Raw genomic sequence first — 14,211 nt, 5'->3', positions numbered from 1 at the left:
TCACGCGCAGTTGATTTGAAATGCCACCGCTCGGAGAACTGGACAGTAGCTGGGGCGGGGAAGGGGCTCAATGCACAAGGGCCCTGGGAATCCAGACAGACTCGTTTGCGAGTCTTGCGACCACAGAGCCGATCGCAATCGCAGCTCTTGAAGTGTGTGTTCCGATGGTTGATGGGTTGCTGTGTAACACCGGGAGGGGTTTGGTTTCCTCCCTTGAACTTTGCTCTTTCAGCGGGACAGCAGGAGAAACCCCGTGCTCCGATTCTTCGCCTTTCAGCATTCAGTGCCTGCTCACGGCATACCGGAGCCACGCATGTGCAGTTTCCAGCTGGGCCACGCTTTCGTGCGGAGGTCACGGGATCTGGTGGGGGGAAGCTCGAGGATCGAAAGGGGAGAGAGAGTGAATCGGAGGAGGCGGGGGAAGAGAGAGAGGAAGAGAGAGAGAGAGACTGGAGAAAGACGGTGGAGAGAGACTGGCGGAGAGAGAGAGTGAGAGACTGGTGGAGAGAGAGAGAGACTGGGGAGAGAGAGAGAGACTGGGGAGAGAGAGAGAGAGACTGGGGAGAGAGACTGGGGGGAGGGTGAGAGAGAGAGAGAGAGAGAGAGACTGGGGGAGGGAGAGAGAGAGAGACTGGGGGGAGGGAGAGAGAGAGAGACTGGGGGGAGGGAGAGAGAGAGAGACTGGGGGGAGGGAGAGAGAGCGAGAGAGAGACTGGGGAGAGAGAGAGAGAGAGAGAGACTGGGGAGAGAGAGAGACTGGGGAGAGAGAGAGACAGGGAGAGAGAGAGAGAGAGACTGGAGAGAGAGAGAGAGACTGGGGAGAGAGACTGGGGGGAGGGAGAGAGAGAGAGAGAGAGAGAGACTGGGGGGAGGGAGAGAGAGAGAGAGACTGGGGGGAGGGAGAGAGAGAGAGAGACTGGGGGAGGGAGAGGGAGAGAGAGAGAGAGAGACTGGGGGGAGAGAGACTGGGGAGAGAGAGAGACTGGGGAGAGAGAGAGACTGGGGAGAGAGAGAGAGAGAGAGACGGGAGAGAGAGAGAGACGGGAGAGAGAGAGAGACGGGAGAGAGAGAGAGACGGGAGAGAGAGAGAGACGGGAGAGAGAGAGAGACGGACTGGGGAGAGAGGGAGAGAGAGACTGGGGGAGAGGGAGAGAGAGACGGGGAGAGGGAGAGAGAGAGACTGGGGGAGGGAGAGAGAGAGACTGGGGGAGAGAGAGAGAGAGACGGGGGGGAGAGAGAGAGACGGGGAGGGGGAGAGAGAGACGGGGGAGAGAGAGAGAGAGAGATGGGGGAGAGAGAGAGAGAGAGACGGGGGAGAGAGAGAGAGAGACGGGGGGGAGAGAGAGAGACGGGGGAGAGAGAGAGAGAGACGGGGAGAGAGAGAGAGAGAGACGGGGAGAGAGAGAGAGAGAGACGGGGAGAGAGAGAGAAAGAGAGAGACAGGGAGAGAGAGAGAGAGAGAGAGAGAGCGAGAGAGACGGGGAGAGAGAGCGAGAGAGACGGGGAGAGAGAGCGAGAGAGACGGGGAGAGAGAGCGAGAGAGACGGGGGCGAGACCGAGAGAGACGGGGGCGAGAGCGAGAGAGACGGGGGCGAGAGCGAGTGAGACGGGGGAGAGAGAGAGCCGGGGGAGAGAGAGGGAGACGGGGGAGAGAGAGAGAGAGAGAGAGAGACTGGGGTGAGAGAGAGAGGGAGAGAGAGAAAAAGAGGGAGATGGAGAGAGAGGGGGAGACGGAGGGAGAGGGACAGAAAGAGAGAGAGAGAGAGAGAGAAAGACTGGGGTGAGAGGGAGAGGGAGAAAAAGAGGGAGATGGAGAGAGAGGGGGAGGTGGAGGGAGAGGGACAGAGAGAGGGGTGAGGATCTAGACGAGTGTAGTCTCTTCCTGGGGATTGAGCGGCGGCCGCACTTTAGAACACAGGTGGAGGCGCAGCACATGTTCGATGGCCGCTGGAAGGAGGCTAAAGCAAACAAGTTTTAGGCCCCCGGTGAAACAAAAATGAGAATTTTAAAAAAATTCAGAAAATTGTTTAAAGCTGGAAAAAAATACGGGAAAGTGATGTTGAATGTCCCACGGTAAGTTAAATTTTGCCAGGTGATTTTGGAAGAAACAGAAACAAAAATCAATGTTCCCCTCATCCAATCAAGTTTCAACCAGGTCTTGATGTCCAACTGCTTTTAAAGAGGTTCTGAAATGCTTAAAACATTTTAAAATTGAAAATTCTCAATTTTTGATTTTGAATGATCGACTGAAGTGAGTAGCTTTACACAAACATGCAACCATGCTGTTGAGGAGGGAGAGGGTGGGGAGGATTTGTAGGAGTTACATATTACTTTTTTAAAAATATCATTGAGACGTTTAGGAAGAGAACCAAAAAAAGGGGAAAAACACAAACCATTCTATTTTGTCTGTCGTTCTATAGTCCTAACAAGTCCCAGGAATAATGTAAATATAGATTTCCTCTTAAACATTTAGTGGAGTGTTAATAGAAACATGAGTTATTTAATGATGTATAAAAATTGCAGGAAGCTACTTTAGAAGAAACTACTATTTGTTTATTGAGAAAGACACGGAAAATACTTTGATTAAATTGATAATGTACAATTTTGATTTGCTATGAATGTTTGAAATAGATTAAAAATTGAGAGTAGAATGAAGTTTGTTTCCCACTATTTAATTGGGAAGTACCTAAAACAATTCAATATTTTTCGTAATAAAAGCAGGGATTTATACTGTGGAGAATGTTTTGAGAGAAAAACATTAGAAGTGAAATTCGTAAATTAACATCTTTAGGTCACCGTATTAGTAAATATTTCCAAGTCAGTCTGATTGGTTCTCCTGTCCAGGAAGAAAGATGAATGTTTATTTCTGTTAAATCATAGCTTTTCCTGCTTTTTGTTTTTTAATTCGGTGACGCAAATTGTGTATGTGTTTTTCTGCACTTGTGAATAAGTGCTGCATTTATTTGTTGGTTGTCTGGTTGCATGGTGATTAATATTCTAATTACGTATGTGGACGTACAGCACATCAGTGCCTTAGGAAAGCCGCTGCTCCTGCTGCTTGTACAGCCATTGCTATAGTGACCTGAGAGATGGGCTAATATGTTGAAAACTTTAAAATTAATACAAATTGCACAAATAGATATGCCTCTTTCAGCTCACCTTGGGCTTTTGGATTGTTTGTCGATGCGTAACCGTGTAACTGAGTGACGTTTCTGAAGTGTTAATGCATTATTATGCAGTTCTTTTATATCCCAGTCATTTCTGGCAAGTAATTTTTAAAAAAATAGAATTTGTACATGACAAAGTAAAAGCTTTTAATTAATTCTATCATAAACAAACTTGCAGAATGGGCTTGTAAATGACAAACGAATTTCAATATAGATAAGTGTGAGGTGGTGCATTTTGGTCTGAGGAATAAGAAGGCTGCCTACTCCTTGGAAAATAAGAGTCTAAATGGGGTAGAGGTGCAAAAGGATCATGGGGTATAGATTCACAAATCATTAAAAGTAGCAACACAGGTTAAAAAAAAGCCATAAATGTGCAAATAAAGCACTGGGGCTCATTTCTAGAGGAATAGAATTCAAAAGCAGAGAAGTTATGTTAAACTTGTGTAGAACCCTGTCTGATTGCCTCATGATTTGAGACGGCGGGGTGGCAATATGGTATTACTGTATATATGCTTTTAAGTGGTTGCTGTTGCTGTCATTGTTGTAAAAGTTGTTGTTGTTTTAAAAGTTGCTCATTGACGAAAAGATCACGCTCGAAGGAGTTCGTGGCCCGCTCAGTACAAAAAATAATTAGAGGGAGCATTGGCCACAGGACATTAATTATGACACACATTGGAATTTAGTTAAGAATTTCATTCAGAATCCTTAGAACAACAACTTTGTGAAGGGGAGAGCTTTATACTGATGCATTAGGAATCCCAATGACCCAATTGAGTATGATTCTGGTTGCTGTGCTGCAGCAAGGTTATCTAGGCATTGGCAGCAGTGTAGAAAAGGGCAAACCAATTGATATCCAGCTTCAGGCATCTGAACTAGTAGAAGTTGAAACCCTGTGGATTATTTACTCTGGAGAAGAGAAAGCTCAGGGAAGCTGGTATTCAAGGTCCTGGAGGGAATAAATAAATTGAATCCTGATGATATGTTTGAGATTGTCACAAACTCTAACACCAGAGGACACAGGCTCAAGCTTAGAAGAAGGAAAGTGCAGACGGTTTCGATTTAACTATTTTACATAAAGAGGGGTGAACATATGAAATGGACCTCACTTTTGAAAATTTAAGGGAAAATTGGCAGATTTTTAACTGTTTGAGCATCTGAGTTATTAGTTTGGGGACTGGCCAGTTACATTACAGGGTCTTGTTGGGTCTTTTACTTTCCTATTAGGAAATAGAGTTGATTAGAAGCTACATTTCAAAAAATGAAAGCTAGAATATAAAGGAGCCCTTTTCCCATTCATTAGAACAGAGACCATCAAGCCTGTTCCACTATTTTGTTAGCCATGGCATCTTTATTTTTTTAATCTCCATATCCCTTAACCCCCTTACTTCCCAAGTATCTTCCTTTAAAAGACACAATCTGACTGCATCTCTGGCCTTTCAGGAGGTGATATTGCACTTTCTCACATCCCTTTGTGTAAAAAAGTTTTCGGGATTCATTTTTAGCTGGCTTAGTTTGAATCTTAAAATTATGATTGTTCTAGATTCTACTACTAGAGGAAAGAATCATTTCTTATCCCCCTATTGACTCCCTATGTTATTTTAAACACATCAATCAAGCCTGTTGGGTTCAGCATAACCAGCGGTCCTTAAAGGGACCACTAGAGTCCGCCACCAAAATGGTAAGTTTTATAAAAGAAAACTTACCTCAACATGGAGCCGCAAGGAGGAGGAGTGCTCCTCCCAGCTCCACAGCAGTCCCTGAAGACCGTTGTGGGCCCTGCTCAGCCCTCTCCTGAGCACCTCCTTCACCTTCCCTCAGGACCTACCCGAGAGCCTCTTCTCGTGTTGTAGCTGCCTGAAATTAATGCCCGATTTGCTGGTGAGCTGCCTGGCAATGTGCAGCAGGCGCCTGCGGCTCGCCTGTCTAACTTAAATGAGGCCCGCAGTCCTGCCTGGCCGGCACTATCCAATTTCTCCCCCCCCCATTTGTGACCTCTCAGCAATCTGAGAATGTACTTTGTAAAAATCCAACTCTCTGCTTCCTACCTCCTACCTCCCAAACAATTTCTTAACCATACCACAAGGTTGCCTCCAATTCCATGTGCCTCAATTTAGCTAGTAATCTCTTGTACCTTCTCAAAATCCAAGTAAGATAACTGTTGCTCCTCTTCTATTCACCACCTAATCTGTCAACAAACTCTATTATGTTAATTAGACATGACCTACCTTTTACAAACCTATACCCTAAGTAGCTTATACTTTTCCAAAAGGTCAATTATGCTGTGCCTGATAATAGTTGAAATGATACAAGTGTCATTTATAGTCCTGTGGGATCATACCCAGGTGACCCTAATGATGCATGTTCATAGATTTACAACATTGCATTAAAGGTTTGCAAGTAGATGAGAAATGCCTGACCAATCATTATTTGCATGAAAATGGTGCCCCTTCAAAAATAAATGGGACAGTTTTTATTGGAATTAAACTTCATGTTAATGGTTTCCATTGTCACTATGGTACTGTAGGGGGTTTTGGTTTGGGGTTTGTGTCTGGCCAGTCAGGCGTATCTGAGCTGCTCCAGCCCCGTGCGGTTCGAATCGCTTCCCCTCTGGTTCTGACCACCGGACTTATTACGAGCAGCGATATAAACAAAACGAGACCAGTGGTTTGGTGCAAAGAAAAACAATGTTTATTAAAAATAGAGAAAAATAAACACTATACAGAGGAAATCACTATGTATGTAACACAATTACACTTAGCAGGGGAGGAGAAACGGACACATCGAGGGAAAAATGACTAAAATGACAATTTTAGCAATCCCCTTAACTCCCACCCTTTACACTTATCTAAGTTGTCTTGTGATGGGCCAGAAAGTTTATGCTCACCAGTCTCGGATGTTAGAACGCCTGCTCCATGCCCCGTTGCCTGCCGGTGTCTTTAGGGTTTTCACCGCCTGGAGCAGAGATACCCCAGTGATTCAAAGGTAACTGTCGGTATCCTGCTTCCCTGGACGGGCTCTTCGTCGATGATCTTCTTGATGGTAAGGCAGGGCACCGGAGTCCAGGCGAGAGAGAGAGCGAGATGGCTTCCCGAGGGACTACTTATACCCCTTTCTGGGAGCCCTTATCACTCGCCAGATCAGCTTGTTTCTTTGTCTGACCTGGACGTGTTGAAGTCTATACAAAGGAAACTGTTCTGGGCCCATCGACCTGGATGGCCGGTTAATCGGTTTTTAAACGTCTCATAAGTGTTTCCCTTTGTGTAACTGGTCTTGTGATGGGGCCATTCCAGTTTTAATGCCCCGTTGATCGTTTCCAAACAGTGTTGAAGTCAGCTAACGAAGGTCTGAATGCAGCTATTACCCGTTGATTATCTGTGCAAATGGCCTTGATGGGTTTTAATCAGAGGCCCGAATGCCACTGTTTGCTTCTCATACATAAATGCAGAAGGCCTGTCTGCCTTCTAATTTCTGGAACATTCCTTCTTTGTCAGTCCAAACCTGAACTTTGCAGGCCTTGGCCATGAGGTTGACCGTAGCCATCTTGTTGGGCCCTGGAGCCCTGGATTTTAAACTCAGTCCAGCCAGGGTTTCTCCAATAAGCCAGAAGTAAATCTTCAGGGGAGACATGAAATTTGCAAATCCTTTCAGTACTGAGCTGTTATTTTGTCAAAAAATTTTATGTCTTGTTAAATATGCAACTCTTTTTGTCTAATTAGTTTTGCTGTATAGTGATGTGTGGTAGCAGTTATTGCTGTCACGCCTTCTCTTGTCAGCAAAACAGATGAAGCTGGATAAAAGTCATCCGGGAGCATTACAGTGTTGTCAACTTTGTAAAATAGACACAAGTAATGCTTACCAGTCAAATTGAGGGCAACGGAAGTTAAATCTCTTGTCATTTGTAAGTGTCTGTGTACTGTATCTGGATTTTTACTCATTTAAAAAGTGATGCTGACAAACTATTCTGCAAAACTTAATGCAGTGGCTTCATATCATTGTGAGAGAGTGCTGGTAATGGATTCTAATAGTTGTTAAAAGAAAAGGGAACATTTGAATTGTCAATCATACAATATGTTCATGTGTGCATGCATTTCCTCAATCCTTCGAGCCTCCCCAGAGCGCACACATCCTGTAGCCTAGAGTGAAAACAATTGACCTACTCCCCGGCCTTTTCCTATTCCTTATCTAATTTTTCCCACTTCCACCCTTCCAATGCCCTCACTGTGGGGAGATACTTGGGGCCAGATTTTCGTGGAGCCATCAGGCAGGGTTTCAGGTGTATGGGGGGGGAGGAGAAATCCCGAATTTGGGGGTCCCGACACCATCCCGCCCAAAACCCCGCCCCACGTAAGTTTCAGGGGCGGCGGGGACCCGCCAAAACCAGGCGGGAAGGGATTAGTGCCAATTAACTGCTTGTGTAGTTAACAGGCAGTTTTTAGCCTAATCCCTATTTTGAGGGGTTTCATGTGGGTTTCCCGACGGCTCCAAACCACGCCAGGTTAGAGCAGGCGGGCCATCGGGTTGAAGGAGTTGGAGGGGTCGCGATGTTGGCGCTCAGGTGAGTGATGGGTGCATGAGTGTAAAGGTAAGTGTGTTTGGTGTGTCTAAAGTGTGTAAAGAACTTTTACTTACCTGTACTTACCTTCACAGCCTTTCTTCCTGTAGCCGTCAGGAGCGCATCACTCAGCCGGAACTGAAAGCTGAACGGCTGCGATCTGTGAAAAGTGACAGCCTTCAGCTTTGAGTGCCAATGAGAGTTCTAACTGAGTCTGTGCAGAATGACTCATGGTAGAACTCGGACTGTCAGTGTTTCACAGTTTCAAACAGCTGTCAAACGCTGATATTTCATCTGTCAAGAGCTCTTGACAGTTGAAATTTCAGTCTGTGACGTCACCTGTTACCGGGTGGCCCTTAATTGGCCTGCTGAGCCCGCTGGGCGTGCTCAACAAGGTCAATCAAGGGAAAATCGCGCGGATTGGCCGGACGTCAAAGTAGGCGGGTCAAAAACCCGAAAGGGGAAGTCCCGCCTTCTTCCCGACAGGTTCGGGAAAATCTAGCCCTTGGTGTCCGGCCAGCACTTCCCCCTAACACCATAGCTGAGGTTGGAAACCCAGTTGAGTGGGTGTCTCTTGCACTATTGTTAGCTGGTGGAACAAACACATCGAAAAAGCTTGGGGGGGCATGTGCAATTCCTGAATCTGGAAAGAAGATTGCAAAGTGAGTTTTATTTTTGGGGTACATGCCATCCCACTCTTTCCCCAGCCCCCCCTTGATGTTTAACAATTTATTTGGTGTTATAAAATGCGTACATCACTTCACATGACACTGGTTATCACAGAATGGAGGTGTTTGGGAGCAGCCCTCATTTTCTGAGAGTAACTTATGAAGTTGATATTTGAAAATCCAAGGAACATGGCATAGGAGATATGTCATCAACTAAAGCTTGTTGATATAAGCTGTAACATAGCACTTTATAAATGTGTTTCAGGCCACAACTCCTGCTTCCTCCATCTGGTTTGCCAGCACCCCATTCAAAATCGTGAGGATAACATCATTTAAATATTCAAGGCAGGCATTTGCACCGGTACCAGTGTTACTGGAGCACTGACCCAGTACATGATCTCAGCAGGATTTCTGAGCATTTCCTAGCTGCCACGGTGAGGAGGTGATGTGCCACAGGCTCCTCTGTCTGAAGATTAGAATGGTTCATTGGCATTTTCACTTGGTCCCTTGTAGGGTGGCCCCAGATTTGAATAGCAGTCGATCATCCTGCACTGTGGAGCTCAAATACACACCCCTCTGTGGGCATTTAGCACTGGCTGTATTGGTGGTGTAGTTGGTAAGATCCTGCCCCCAAAAGTAACAACAGGATGGAGGGAATGAGGAAGAAGAAGCACGCCATGCCCCTTCAATGGCAGAGACGTAGAGGTTCTGCCCTGATTTCCTGCTTCTTCACTCCAAATCTGGTGGATTTCCAGTGTGGAATCTGTATGCTGTTATACTATATTTTAGCCATAATTTAAATCTAAAACTAACATGATCTTAGATCTTTCAAAGTATTTGCCACGTCTTGCAGGATATGATGCAGAAACTTCACAAACTAATTTGGTAAATAAATTTTTTTTTTTTCTCTCTTCAGTTCACTTAAGTTTCTTCCTTTTTTCCATTTGTATTTTAATTTCATCCTTCTCCCCTGGTTTTTCTTCCTGCACGCTGTACTTTTCTCCTTCCCAGAGGTTGCAGCAATTCATATCACAAGTGGTTTGTTTTGCTATGCTAGCTGCATGATTACATAGTCACTACAGACTAATCACATTCCAACCCAATCCATATCTCCCCATCCTGTGTGTACAGCCCTGTATCTAGAGCTGGGGAATTGAATAGAAAGAGTGAAGTCAGATAGCAAATTAGAAAAAGTAATTTACAAGAAAATACAGAGTGAGAGTCAAAGGCAGAAAAGATTAGAAAGAAAAAAGAAGGAAAGCAAATTCAAAACATTGAAAGACTCAAAAAGAGAGAGGAGAATGCAGAAACTGTGTGACAGGCAGGCATATAGAAAGACAGAAACAAAGAAAAAAGACAGGTAAACTGCGACACAAATGATTTGAGAGATCTACAACATGTGGGAAATAAATAGGAGAGGAAACAGAAGGAATAGATTAATGGAAAGAGGATAACAAAAAATAAGAAAGACTTGAATATTAATTTATTAAGGGCAGATAGGGCCTCAGTTTAATGTCTCATCCAAACGATCATGCTGTAACCGTCTAAATTATGTGCTCAAACTTCTGGAGTGTAGCTTGAACCCATTACCTTCTGACTCAGAAGAATGCTGCCGCTGAACCAAGGCTGATGCAATGTTCTGGTTAAGTGACTACAAGGTGCTAATATAATTGAGATATGTGACTAATATATCGAGATTTAACGGAGAACACAGAATGAAGCAATGCCTCAATTGGTTTAATCAGCTAGTAAGGGGATAAAATGAGTGACGTTGCTCATGCTTGTACACAGTGCTGTATTTTTCTTCAATTTTTTTGTTGCAATTCCTTTCCCCTCTTCCAACATAGTTCCCAGAATACATAAAGGGGAAATTACTACAAAGGCAGGTGAAGGGGATGTGCAGTTGAAGACAATGATGGTAACTTTCCTAAGGAAATGAAGTGTCAAGTCCATTTGCTGGTTTTCTTTCGAGGATTCCTATTTAGCCCAAATCTCAGACAAACGGCTGAGGTGGGAGAAGGCTATTTTTTGAGTTTGGGAAGTTTACAGAAAGGGCATCAGATTAAGCATAATTTACAAATGAATCCAATGGCCCAGAAATTTGGGTCGGGGGCTTCCTGCGGGTGCAAGCCCCCGACCCGCACTTACCTAGCGCGCCGGCCGTTGAGCTGTGGGCCCGCGTGGAATTCCAATCCTGGGCCTCCTCTAACTGCCGGCGCGCAGTGCTTGCGTATCCCAGAGGCGCAGTTTGTTCGATGCGTCCCCTGGGATCACGTGGCCCATGGAGAGCCAATGGTAGCAGGGAATGCTTCATTCATAAATTTGACGGGAAGAGCTGTCAAACCTATAAATACTATGAGCCCCAAAACATCACTGAAACTTCAAATAATTTTTTTTTAAATCACATTTTTAAAATAACTATAAATTACATGAAATAACTATTTTAAACAATAATTTAAATTTTTGAAAAAATTAATTACATTTTCTAACGGGGCTAAAAATAAACTTACCTTTCTTTAAAGTATTTAAAATTAATAAATCTGTGGAAAAACTGTTTTAATTTTAATTAATTCACCACTTACCTTGTTAAAAGGCCTTGCGCCTGCTTTTTAAAAGTGTAACTGCTGGAGACTTACCCTCCCGGAGAACCCTGCAAAAAAAACGTAAGTTCGATGCGCACGCGCTGCCTCTCCGGCGCACGCGTTCGACCACTGAACCCCCTTCTTTCAGGGGAACGGAAGTGCCGGTTTCCCGCGCATGCGCAGTGCATGCAGGTAACCGGCACTTCCATTGGGCCTACGCGTGAGTACCCCATGTGTACTCACGCATTGGGACCCGAATTTCTAAGCCAATATCTCTCTTTTTGTGGATCGAATTAACTGCTGGTTGGGGTGAAATCTTTCCTGTTGATAATTTTAGTAAAAAAGTTGGTGCGAAGGAATTCTATTTTGTACAAAACAGGAAATCCCATTTTGAACTTGGATCTTTTTCAGGAAAGTTATTAGGAGGAATTTGAACTAGTCTGTGAGGATGTAGTTGCGAAATATACACTGTGGGTTATCCAAAATTAAAATGCTTACCTTTGTATCTTTGTTTCTGAAGAAGCTTGTTATGTTGTGCAGAAATGTTATCATCCCAATTAAACACAAAAGGGTGCAAATTGGTTATGGCCTGTTTTTGGGCCCATAATCAACAGCGTGCTGACATTGTGTGCCCCAACTGGAAGGCCCGAAATTGGGCCCTGGGCCTGATTTTAATAATCTAAGTGAGCTGCTGGTGCCTGTCATCCCTCCATGGGCAGCTCACCCATTTGAAGAAATCAATATCGGACCGTTTGCCTCGCTGGCAGGTAAGTCCTGGTATGCGGGGGGTGGTGGTGGTGGTGGGGGGGGGGGAAGTGGAGCAACAAAGGATGGAGGCCCTATCGTGAGTGCTGTGGAGTTGGGGGAGCTCTCCTGATCTTCCTGGCTCCTCAGCAAGGATTGCTGATACGTTTAAAAAAAATATTTACATGTTGTTAGTGGGGCCACAGCTGCCACTGAAGAATTGTAAGCGAAGCAGGCTTGGCACCTGCTCTGCTGATCTGCAACCAATTTCGGCAATGGAACCTAAAACAGGCAGTAGGCCTCTCATTTGCATATGTAAGGGGCCTAACTCCTGTTTTAAGTGGCCTGCCTGCAAAGCCGCCTACACCAATATCGTGGGCAATGAAGACCAAATAGCTCGTGTTTTATTATATCCAAGCTACCCTCTCCCTAAAAAACAACAAATGAGCTACAAGCTCGATCATTTTTGCCTCTTCCCTTTGGTTTCTCAATTGCAAAAAAAATCAATCTAATTGGCAGTGACTGGAATTCTTCAAATATTTTTGTTCACTTTTGTGAAGATGGTGAAATTTAAATGACAATGAGCTCAAAGTATTTTGTACCAATTCAGTGAAGTTGTGTTATCTTACTTTGATCTCCCATATAGACAGTCTTCTCTCCTTTCCCCAACCAAGATCTTTTCTAAATGAGAAGCTTTGTTGCGTTAGTCTCTCGGTACCACGGTGACAACTTTCATGTAAGAAAGCTTTAGATCTGTGTACCTGAGGCAGTTTGAATCACTGAAGAAAATATCAGACTAAATAGCAACAGCAGACTTCCTCCAAGACAGAAAGGCTTGTGCTCTGCCGTTCTGGCTCCAAAACTCTTCGATTCTCCTGTGATCCAATCTCCCTAAACTAGTGCAAGCAGCTTGTTTGACATTTTTGTTAGTGCGAGCCACAGAATATAATTTGGAAAAAAGTTTAATCTGTCTTGCTAAAAATTATACAAATGAAACGTCCCTTGATGGCGCTGTAAACAAGTGCGCTATCTTTTGTTGCACTGAGCCGTCTACACCAAGGATCTTCTCATTGTCAATCCTGGTCTGTGGTGAGTTGGCTGAGGCATCACTGTGCACCACAATTAGCCCCCGTGTCCTTGGATTAAGGAGATAAAATATTGTCCAGAGTTCATGACATGAATCAACTGAGCGGCCTGCGGGTGGCGCTGTCCAGGGAGAGTATAAATACTCGGGCACGGGCCCAGCTTGCGCAGGACATTCTTAACAGGAACTAGTGAAGGACACAACTAGACCTCCATGTTGTGAAACTGTTGATTAAAGCTTTGTTTAATGCTTAGGCCAAGTGCCTAGTAGTTTTCTTACGTCAGTTCATGTTCTTGTTTGCTATCCTGACATTCTTGTTTGAAAGTGGGCATGAGGATGGAAGGGAAGGACAGGACTGGGTTCAACTGTGCTGTCCCCACAATCTAAAAGCCCAGTGGCATTCAGTATCTCGGATAAACGTGAAGAATGTTCACCGGTGAGCTGCTAGTGGCTCCAGAACTGTATCCAAACATAAGTTTCTGCCTTCCTGAAAGATGGGGTAGTGGGATGAAATTCATAAAGATTATCCAAACTCACTCCATTTCATGCTTGTGCTATAGAATTGAACTATAACATAAACTACTACCCTTCAAACAAAGGGTAGTAGAAATCTGGAATTCTCTCCCACAAAAGGCTGTGATGCTCGAACAATTGGAGCTTTCAAGACTGAGATGGGTCATTTTTCATTGGGTAAGGGTATCGAGGGATATGGAGCTAAGGTGGGAAAATCAGGCTCGATGGGCTGAATGGCCTACTCCCGTTCATATATTCCTATGATGAAAGGGATCCATGTTTTGCATATATGGGCAGAATGAACATTGGACTGTCCACTCTGTTACTTCAGAGGATGATCTTGTGTAATTTCATGACCAGAGTAAACATTAGAAAGTGTGCAATGTATGTTTTTTTTTCTGTTTATTTCAGGGAGTTTCTTTTAATGAAGGCTTATTAATGACATTCTTGACTGTGGAAGTACAGGAATTTGCTGATTAGTTCTGCCAAACCACTTAAAATGTAATTCTACATCTGTCAGTGTCCCATTTTGATCAGCAGTTACACACGTATGGCATTAAAAAGATAAAACAGATGGACACAATGGGGTAAAAATAAATCCGGGCTCAGACTCGACACCGCAGAGGCAGTGCATGCCTGAAGCAAGAAGCCCGAAGATCGCTAGAAATTGGTGTTCGGGCCTCATCTACATACTTGGAATGAGCTGCTGGTGCTGGGCCTCAGATAAGTCCCGGGAGGAGGATTGGAATGGGCTGCGGGGAAGGGGGTTGATTGATTGCGACTCCTGTGGAGTAATGGGGAACTCTCATGCTCCTTCTGCATCCATGATTGTATTTTTGAATAAAGAAAATTTCAAAAATTTACCTTTGGTTGGCAGTCATGGGGGCCGCTGAAGAATCCT

The 14,211-nt window shown here is 44.5% G+C and overlaps 1 protein-coding gene across 2 annotated transcripts in view; it reads left to right on the top strand.

The window, feature by feature from the left end:
* The window catches only part of LOC147105205 (copine-8-like), a 776,136-nt gene that overhangs the window by 190,556 nt on the left and 571,369 nt on the right, over positions 1–14,211 (top strand). The window lies entirely within an intron of this gene.

Source organism: Somniosus microcephalus, chromosome 18 (assembly GCF_052327205.1).
Source record: "Somniosus microcephalus isolate GS21.2 chromosome 18, FLI_Smic_1.0, whole genome shotgun sequence".
In the NCBI taxonomy this organism is placed as follows: Eukaryota; Metazoa; Chordata; class Chondrichthyes; order Squaliformes; family Somniosidae; genus Somniosus; species Somniosus microcephalus.
This window is presented reverse-complemented; position numbering and strand designations above follow the sequence as displayed.